Below are 7,500 nucleotides of genomic sequence, written 5' to 3' on the forward strand. Positions count from 1 at the left end.
ATGTGTACCTTAACCTAACCCGTATTGTACCTTAACCTAACCCGTATTGTACCTTAACCTAACCCGTATTGTACCTTAACCTAACCCGTATTGTACCTTAACCTAACCCGTATTGTACCTTAACCTAACCCGTATTGTACCTTAACCTAACCCGTATTGTACCTTAACCTAACCCGTATTGTACCTTAACCTAACCCGTATTGTACCTTAACCTAACCCGTATTGTACCTTAACCTAACCCGTATTGTGCCTTAACCTAACCCGTATTGTGCCTTAACCTAACCCGTATTGTGCCTTAACCTAACCCGTATTGTGCCTTAACCTAACCCGTATTGTGCCTTAACCTAACCCGTATTGTGCCTTAACCTAACCCGTATTGTGCCTTAACCTAACCCGTATTGTGCCTTAACCTAACCCGTATTGTGCCTTAACCTAACCCGTATTGTGCCTTAACCTAACCCGTATTGTGCCTTAACCTAACCCGTATTGTGCCTTAACCTAACCCGTATTGTGCCTTAACCTAACCCGTATTGCGCCTTAACCTAACCCGTATTGCGCCTTAACCTAACCCGTATTGCGCCTTAACCTAACCCGTATTGCGCCTTAACCTAACCTATATTGCGCCTTAACCTAACCTATATTGCGCCTTAACCTAACCTATATTGCGCCTTAACGTAACCCGCGTTGCGCCTTAACGTAACCCGCGTTGCGCCTTAACGTAACCCGCGTTGCGCCTTAACGTAACCCGCGTTGCGCCTTAACCTAACCCGCGTTGCGCCTTAACCTAACCCGCGTTGCGCCTTAACCTAACCCGCGTTGCGCCTTAACCTAACCCGCGTTGCGCCTTAACCTAACCCGCGTTGCGCCTTAACCTAACCCGCGTTGCGCCTTAACCTAACCCGCGTTGCGCCTTAACCTAACCCGCGTTGGGCCTTAACCCAACACGCGTTGGGCCTTAACCCAACACGCGTTGGGCCTTAACCCAACACGCGTTGGGCCTTAACCCAACACACGTTGGGCCTTAACCCAACACACGTTGGGCCTTAACCCAACACACGTTGGGCCTTAACCCAACACACGTTGGGCCTTAACCCAACACACGTTGGGCCTTAACCCAACACACGTTGGGCCTTAACCCAACACACGTTGGGCCTTAACCCAACACACGTTGGGCCTTAACCCAACACACGTTGGGCCTTAACCCAACACACGTTGGGCCTTAACCCAACACACGTTGGGCCTTAACCCAACACACGTTGGGCCTTAACCCAACACACGTTGGGCCTTAACCCAACACACGTTGGGCCTTAACCCAACACACGTTGGGCCTTAACCCAACACACGTTGGGCCTTAACCCAACACACGTTGGGCCTTAACCCAACACACGTTGGGCCTTAACCCAACACACGTTGGGCCTTAACCCAACACACGTTGGGCCTTAACCCAACACACGTTGGGCCTTAACCCAACACACGTTGGGCCTTAACCCAACACACGTTGGGCCTTAACCCAACACACGTTGGGCCTTAACCTGCTCTGTAATTGTCATACGACGCGTTAAATTAGTGTAGTGTTGCCTAACTGCAACCCCCGCAATATAGTTTGCTACCCGCACTGCCCGGTCCCCAGAGTATCGCTTCATGTTAAACACCTTGCAGCTATACACTGTAATGCGGATGGCAGCAGGACGTACATGCTCAATGCCCTTCGCAGTTGTTCATTGGCATTCGCATGGCGAAGCACAGCCTACGTTGTGGTACGGCTTGTGTCTGTTAGTACGTCCAAATCACACACTGTACTGCACATTGGTCCTCATGTACTGAATGATACATCGTGGTACATGTGTGACCGTACCACGACTGCGCCAACAACGGGCGAACCATACGGTCCAAATATTGTGCACTCAGCTACGTGTCGTCTCCCTATAAGAGCTGGATTGCAGTATGGTATGCCGTGGATGGCGATCAGCATGAGCCGTCTGTTGATGTAGTGGCGCGTGTTGTCAGACGTAGTCGTCTCTTCTCACTCACCGTGATAGCATGGTGCACTGCGTTCCACATCTGCGACATGCGACAGAGGCCGGTTGACAGTCGTTCGCGCAATGGACATCGCATACGTACGGGGGCCACCTTCCACGTGTTCGCGAAGCGTGCACATGTTGTTGCGTGTATGTGGGCAGACATAGTGTGTCGTGACACCTGACACAGGCATGCAACAATCGTTGAATTTGCAAATGGCGATGGACGTCTACGTTTGCTGGTGACGTTACGCAAATGAACAACTGGTAAACCGTTGTGGTGCGGTTGTTCTCGCTAGAGGTGAATCAGTGATGGCGACGATCGGTTGAGCTACCAACCGGTTGTTTCAGCGATACCCACCATGCCCACGAACGTGAATGGCATGTGGGTGTGAAGCGATACGCGGCGGTGGCTGGGTGGGACCGTCCCCGGCCGGTGAGGGGGGGCCTCCCGGCGTGCTGGCCGCGCGGTGCGAGGGCGCACGCGCTACAGCCGGCTGGTGGGGGCGGCCAGTGGCAGGCGCGCCGGCCGACGGAGGCGGCAGGCGGCGCAGCTGCGCGCCGGCGCACCCTGCACGCGGGCGCCGTGCGGCCAAAGTAGGTCCTCGCGGGCCCGGTGCGAAGCGCGGTGGACATCTGCAGTGTGCTGGTCCGATTGAGGACTGTGTGCGCTGAGGATGCGCCGCCGCCCGGCGCTCGGCGCCGCGACGCGTCTGCTGCTCGGTCGCCTCTGCGGTTCTCGCAGGTGGTTTGTATCGCAGCTGTGCGGACGTGTTGGCGCGTTCGCTTCGGCACCCCAAGGTGGGGCTTTTGTCCTTCTGTGGCGCTGGCGTTGGAGCTGCCGGCCACCGTAGGTGGCGCGTGTTGTCTCCCGCCGGCAATGCCACGACAGCACGCTCCCGGGCCTCTGTCGGCAGCGGCAAGCTCAGTTGGGAGCACGGGTGGTCGCACCTAAAGCGTCTACTCGCCAAACTCCGGGCGATTGCGCCTCTCTCGAACCCGACCAAGTACTTAGGACGGCGCTGCGCGCCGCCGGGACCTGAGAGGGTTTCGAGGTGTATTGTGCAGGGGAGCTCAGCCTCCTCCTGTTTGCAGAATAATTGAGCGGACGCTTGCGTGTTCGCGCGGGCCCCCGGGACACACTCCCGGGCGGCCGGCTGCTCAGCTCTAGTTGACGCAGCTCCCTGGTTGATCCTGCCAGTAGTCATATGCTTGTCTCAAAGATTAAGCATGCATGTCTCAGTACAAGCCGCAATTAAGGTGAAACCGCGAATGGCTCATTAAATCAGTTATGGTTCCTTAGATCGTACCCACGTTACTTGGATAACTGAGGTAATTCTAGAGCTAATACATGCAAACAGAGTCCCGACCAGAGATGGAAGGGACGCTTTTATTAGATCAAAACCAATCGGTCGGCTCGTCCGGTCCGTTTGCCCTTGGTGACTCTGAATAACTTTGGGCTGATCGCACGGTCCTCGTACCGGCGACGCATCTTTCAAATGTCTGCCTTATCAACTGTCGATGGTAGGTTTCTGCGCCTACCATGGTTGTAACGGGTAACGGGGAATCAGGGTTCGATTCCGGAGGAGGGAGCCTGAGAAACGGCTACCACATCCAAGGAAGGCAGCAGGGCGCGCAAATTACCCACTCCCGGCACGGGGAGGGTAGTGACGAAAAATAACGATACGGGACTCATCCGAGGCCCCCGTAATCGGAATGAGTACACTTTAAATCCTTTAACGAGTATCTATTGGAGGGCAAGTCTGGTGCCAGCAGCCGCGGTAATTCCAGCTCCAATAGCGTATATTAAAGTTGTTGCGGTTAAAAAGCTCGTAGTTGGATTTGTGTCCCACGCTGTTGGTTCACCGCCCGTCGGTGTTTAACTGGCATGTATCGTGGGACGTCCTGCCGGTGGGGCGAGCTGAAGGCGTGCGACGCGCCCTCGTGCGTGCTCGTGCGTCCCGAGGCGACCCCGTTGCAATCCTACCAGGGTGCTCTTGAGTGAGTGTCTCGGTGGGCCGGCACGTTTACTTTGAACAAATTAGAGTGCTTAAAGCAGGCAAGCCCGCCCTGAATACTGTGTGCATGGAATAATGGAATAGGACCTCGGTTCTATTTTGTTGGTTTTCGGAACCCGAGGTAATGATTAATAGGGACAGGCGGGGGCATTCGTATTGCGACGTTAGAGGTGAAATTCTTGGATCGTCGCAAGACGAACAGAAGCGAAAGCATTTGCCAAGTATGTTTTCATTAATCAAGAACGAAAGTTAGAGGTTCGAAGGCGATCAGATACCGCCCTAGTTCTAACCATAAACGATGCCAGCCAGCGATCCGCCGCAGTTCCTCCGATGACTCGGCGGGCAGCCTCCGGGAAACCAAAGCTTTTGGGTTCCGGGGGAAGTATGGTTGCAAAGCTGAAACTTAAAGGAATTGACGGAAGGGCACCACCAGGAGTGGAGCCTGCGGCTTAATTTGACTCAACTCGGGAAACCTCACCAGGCCCGGACACCGGAAGGATTGACAGATTGATAGCTCTTTCTTGATTCGGTGGGTGGTGGTGCATGGCCGTTCTTAGTTGTGTGAGCGATTTGTCTGGTTAATTCCGATAACGAACGAGACTCTAGCCTGCTAACTAGTCGCGTGACATCCTTCGTGCTGTCAGCGATTACTTTTCTTCTTAGAGGGGACAGGCGGCTTCTAGCCGCACGAGATTGAGCAATAACAGGTCTGTGATGCCCTTAGATGTTCTGGGCCGCACGCGCGCTACACAGAAGGAAATCCAGCGTGTCTTCCTAGGCCGAAAGGTCGGGGTAACCCGCTGAACCTCCTTCGTGCTAGGGATTGGGGCTTGCATTGTTCCCCATGAACGAGGAATTCCCAGTAAGCGCGAGTCATAAGCTCGCGTTGATTACGTCCCTGCCCTTTGTACACACCGCCCGTCGCTACTACCGATTGAATGATTTAGTGAGGTCTTCGGACTGGTACGCGGCATTGACTCTGTCGTTGCCGATGCTACCGGAAAGATGACACAAACTTGATCATTTAGAGGAAGTAAAAGTCGTAACAAGGTTTCCGTAGGTGAACCTGCGGAAGGATCATTACCGACTAGACTGCATGTCTTTCGATGTGCGTGTCGTGTCGCGCAACACGCTACCTGTACGGCTCGCAGTAGCCGTGCGCCGCGTGCGGAACCACGCGTGCTTCTCAAAACTAACGCCAATGTTGTGTGGTACGAGCGCTGAAGCGCTGGAGCGGCTGGCCTGCGGCACCTGGCGCCTGGCGCCGGTTTTGAATGACGTTCGCCCGACTGCCTGTCCGCTCCGGTGTGGAGCCGTACGACGCCCATCGGCCGTGAGGCTGTTGGACACAGAACGCTTGAACAGGGGCCGCCACACGCCTACGTCCCGCCTATGCAACTGTCTTGAAAGAGACAGTGGAAACTAAGAAAAGATCACCCAGGACGGTGGATCACTCGGCTCGTGGGTCGATGAAGAACGCAGCAAATTGCGCGTCGACATGTGAACTGCAGGACACATGAACATCGACGTTTCGAACGCACATTGCGGTCCATGGATTCCGTTCCCGGGCCACGTCTGGCTGAGGGTCGGCTACGTATACTGAAGCGCGCGGCGTTTGCCCCGCTTCGCAGACCTGGGAGCGTCGCGGCCGCCTGTGGGGCCGGCCGCGCCTCCTTAAACGTGCGATGCGCGCCCGTCGCCTGGCGGTTCGCATACCGGTACTTACTCGGTAGCGTGCACAGCCGGCTGGCGGTGTGGCGTGCGACACCTCGTACAACGACCTCAGAGCAGGCGAGACTACCCGCTGAATTTAAGCATATTACTAAGCGGAGGAAAAGAAACTAACAAGGATTCCCCCAGTAGCGGCGAGCGAACAGGGAAGAGTCCAGCACCGAACCCCGCAGGCTGCCGCCTGTCGTGGCATGTGGTGTTTGGGAGGGTCCACTACCCCGACGCCTCGCGCCGAGCCCAAGTCCAACTTGAATGAGGCCACGGCCCGTAGAGGGTGCCAGGCCCGTAGCGGCCGGTGCGAGCGTCGGCGGGACCTCTCCTTCGAGTCGGGTTGCTTGAGAGTGCAGCTCCAAGTGGGTGGTAAACTCCATCTGAGACTAAATATGACCACGAGACCGATAGCGAACAAGTACCGTGAGGGAAAGTTGAAAGACTTTGAAGAGAGAGTTCAAAAGTACGTGAAACCGTTCTGGGGTAAACGTGAGAAGTCCGAAAGGTCGAACGGGTGAGATTCACGCCCATCCGGCCACTGGCCTCCGCCCTCGGCAGATGGGGCCGGCCGCCCGCGCGGAGGCAATCCGCGGCGGGGTCGTGTCCGGTTGCCTTTCCACTCGCCGCGGGGTGGGGCCGTTCCGGTGTGCGGTGGGCCGCACTTCTCCCCTAGTAGGACGTCGCGACCGCTGGGTGCCGGCCTACGGCCCGGGTGCGCAGCCTGTCCTTCCGCGGGCCTCGGTTCGCGTCTGTTGGGCAGAGCCCCGGTGTCCTGGCTGGCTGCCCGGCGGTATATCTGGAGGAGTCGATTCGCCCCTTTGGGCGCTCGGGCTCCCGGCAAGCGCGCGCGGTTCTTCCCGGATGACGGACCTACCTGGCCCGGCCCCGGACCCGCGCCGCTGTTGGCTCGGGATGCTCTCGGGCGGAATAATCGCTCCCGTCAGCGGCGCTTCAGCTTTGGACAATTTCACGACCCGTCTTGAAATTGGGCTGTACGAAACCTAAAGCGTAATGAAAGTGAAGGTCTCGCCTTGCGCGGGCCGAGGGAGGATGGGGCTTCCCCGCCCTTCACGGGGCGGCGGCCTCCGCACTCCCGGGGCGTCTCGTCCTCATTGCGAGGTGAGGCGCACCTAGAGCGTACACGTTGGGACCCGAAAGATGGTGAACTATGCCTGGCCAGACGAAGTCAGGGGAAACCCTGATGGAGGTCCGTAGCGATTCTGACGTGCAAATCGATCGTCGGAGCTGGGTATAGGGGCGAAAGACTAATCGAACCATTCTAGTAGCTGGTTCCCTCCGAAGTTTCCTCAGGATAGCTGGTGCTCGTACGAGTCTCATCCGGTAAAGCGAATGATTAGAGGCCTTGGGCCGAAACGACCTCACCTATTCTCAAACTTTAAATGGGTGAGATCTCCGGCTTGCTTGATATGCTGAAGCCGCGAGCAAACGACTCGGATCGGAGTGCAAGTGGGCCACTTTTGGTAAGCAGAACTGGCGCTGTGGGATGAACCAAACGGCCGAGTTAAGGCGCCCGAATCGACGCTCATGGGAAACCATGAAAGGCGTTGGTTGCTTAAGACAGCAGGACGGTGGCCATGGAAGTCGGAATCCGCTAAGGAGTGTGTAACAACTCACCTGCCGAAGCAACTAGCCCTGAAAATGGATGGCGCTGAAGCCGTCGTGCCTATACTCGGCCGTCAGTCTGGCAGTCATGGCCCGGTCCTTGCGGCGGCCGCGAAGCT

General features: G+C 56.5%; 3 non-coding genes across 3 annotated transcripts in view; all 3 read left to right on the plus strand.

Annotated features, from left to right (window-relative positions):
* The first annotated feature begins 3,199 nt into the window (after window positions 1-3,199).
* LOC124590298 lies at window positions 3,200-5,119 on the plus strand. Its single transcript, XR_006976516.1, has one exon. It is a non-coding gene; the product is annotated as a small subunit ribosomal RNA (ribosomal RNA).
* Window positions 5,120-5,470: 351 nt separating this feature from the next.
* LOC124590305 lies at window positions 5,471-5,625 on the plus strand. Its single transcript, XR_006976521.1, has one exon. It is a non-coding gene; the product is annotated as a 5.8S ribosomal RNA (ribosomal RNA).
* Window positions 5,626-5,813: 188 nt separating this feature from the next.
* LOC124590301 overlaps window positions 5,814-7,500 on the plus strand; it is a 4,206-nt gene continuing 2,519 nt past the window's right edge. The window contains exon 1 of the ribosomal RNA XR_006976518.1: window positions 5,814-7,500. This exon is cut by the window's right edge and continues 2,519 nt beyond it. This is a non-coding gene — a ribosomal RNA (large subunit ribosomal RNA).

This window comes from Schistocerca americana, unplaced genomic scaffold, assembly GCF_021461395.2.
Source record: "Schistocerca americana isolate TAMUIC-IGC-003095 unplaced genomic scaffold, iqSchAmer2.1 HiC_scaffold_753, whole genome shotgun sequence".
Taxonomy (NCBI): domain Eukaryota; kingdom Metazoa; phylum Arthropoda; class Insecta; order Orthoptera; family Acrididae; genus Schistocerca; species Schistocerca americana.